We start from the raw sequence: 2,500 nt of genomic DNA, 5'->3' as shown, positions 1-2,500 counted from the left end.
TGGCCTTCTCTATACTTCTCAATCAACCAACCTTTTCTCTCTCTCTCTCTCTCTCTCTCTCTCTCTCTCTCTCTCTCTCTCTCTCTCTCTCTCTCTCTCTCTCTCTCTCTCTCTCTCTCTCTCTGTCTCTCTCTCTCTCTCTGTCTCTCTCATTTTCTTCATTTATCAGCCCGTCAAAGTAGTCCTTCCACTTCGTAGCACACTCTCCTCGCTTGGCAGCACATTTCCATCTGTATCTTTGATCGCCCTAACTTGTCGCACATCCTCGGCAGCTCGGTCTCTCTGTCTAGCCAATCTGTACAAGTCTTTTTCTCCTTCCTTAGTGTCTAACCTGTCATACAGCTCACCGTACGACTTTTCCTTTACCTTTGCCACCTCTCTCTTTGCTTTACGCTGCATCTCCTTGTACTCCTGTGTACTTTCTTCATCTCTCTGACTATCCCACTTCTTCTTTGCCAACCTTTTCCTCTGTATACTTTGCTCTACTTCCTCCTTCCACCACCACCACCACCACCACCGCCAAGTCTCCTTGTCTTCCTTCCTCTGTCCCGATGACACACCAAGTACCTTCCTAGCTGTCTTCCTCGCTATTTCTGCAGCGCTTGCCCAGCCATCTGGCAACTCTTCACTACCACTCAGTGCCTGTGTTAACTCCTGCCTGAACTCCACACAACAGTCTTCCTTCTTCAACTTCCACCATTTGATCTTCGGCTGTGTCTTCACTCGCTTCCTCATGTTGGTCTCCAAAGTCATCTTACAGACCACCATCCGATGCTGCCTAGCTACGTTCTCCCCTGTCACCACCTTGCAGTATGCAATCCCTTTTACATCGCGCCTTCTACACAAGATATAGTCCACCTGTGTGCACTTTCCTCCACTCGTATACGTCGTCACCCTGTGCTCCTCCCTCTTCTTGAAATATGTATTCACCTCAGCCATTTCCATCCTTTTCGCAAAATCGAACACCATCTGTCCTTCCACATTTCTCTCCTCGATTCCATACCTTACCATCAACTCCTCACCACCTCTGTTCCCTTCAGCAACGTGTCCATCGAAGTCCGCTCCAATCACCACTCCCTCCTCCTTGGGTACCCTTTCCACCACGTCGTCCAACTCAACTCCAGAATTCTTCTTTTTCGTCCATCTTACACCCGACTTGCGGGGCATATGCGCTGATAACCGTCAGCAATACACCTTCGATTTCCAGCTTCATAATCCTCACTCTGTCTGACACTGTGTTCACCTCCAGCACGCTCTTGACATACTCTTCCTTCAGAATGACCCCTACCCCATTTCTCCTCCCATTCGCACCATGGTAGAAGAGTTTGAACCCACCTGCGATACTCCTGGCCTTACTCCCCTTCCACCTTGTCTCTTGTCACCTTTCTTCTTTCCATCACGTCAGCCAGCTCTCTCCCTTTACTAGCCATAGTGCCAACATTCAAAGTTCCGACTGACTCTCACCTCCACACGCCTACCCTTCCTCCTCTCTAGCTGCCTCTGGACATGCCTTCCCCCTCTCCTTTTCCTTCGCCCAACAGTAGCCTAGTTTCCACCGGCACTCCGCTGGTTAACAGTACCGATGGCGGTCGTCGGTAACCCGAGCCTCGACCGATCCGGTATGGAAATCTTATTTATGATCCGCATATTTGATTTGGCAAAGATTTGACGCCGGATGCCCTTCCTGACGTAACCCTCCCCATTTGTCCGGGCTTGGGACCTGCACTAAGAATGCACTGGCTTGTGCATCCTCAGTGGCTGGGTTGCACGCTTTTCTATGTTTGCCCCTCACTTTTGTGGCGTGAACTATCAATTCTAGTAATACAGGTGTGTTTATGTTAGGTATCACAGACACACGCACACGCACAATATATGTCCAAAAGTATTGACATAACTGACCATTACACCTACAGGAGCTTTTCTGACATCTCATTCTGAATCCATAGAAACCCATATTCCACGAAGCTCCCGGCGCACAGTTTTGGTGCCGATGTTAATGCCAGGAGAAGTTTGGATCTCTGCAGTTATTGAGTGAACAGAGCGTTGGCGACTTGAGTTGCTGTTGTTCCTAAAGGCTTGCGCTTTTCAATAATATGATGATATATGAAGCATAGAGAGTAAACGGGATAGATACCTTTTGAACAGCACCCTGTAGTACAGCACTTTGAAGGTACATATGTCGTCACTTGCTGTAGTGGTTTTTACTGATGGGCGTGGCCAGGTTTTCAGAAGCCTCTCAGTTGTCAATGTGAGAGCCAGGGGACGCGTCTGCCGTACGTTTAGGGTTAGGGTTAGGTGATTTCTCTGGTAGGGCTGCTTACACCACACCCCGGACTGGATTTGTTGCGTGTTTGTGTCCTGATCGATGGGCCAACTTAACACGCCTTCGGAGGGTGTCCGCCGGCCGGCTTTGCCGGCGTTCGGGCGGTCGGTTCCTCCGGTCTGGCGGATCGATGTCCTTTATTTAATGTTCTTAGTGGCGAGCAGAGTGCGGAGTGGG

The sequence above is a fragment of the Lampris incognitus genome, unplaced genomic scaffold, assembly GCF_029633865.1.
Source record: "Lampris incognitus isolate fLamInc1 unplaced genomic scaffold, fLamInc1.hap2 scaffold_245, whole genome shotgun sequence".
In the NCBI taxonomy this organism is placed as follows: domain Eukaryota; kingdom Metazoa; phylum Chordata; class Actinopteri; order Lampriformes; family Lampridae; genus Lampris; species Lampris incognitus.
The sequence above is the reverse complement of the archived record's forward strand: the minus strand, read 5'-3'. Positions refer to the sequence as shown.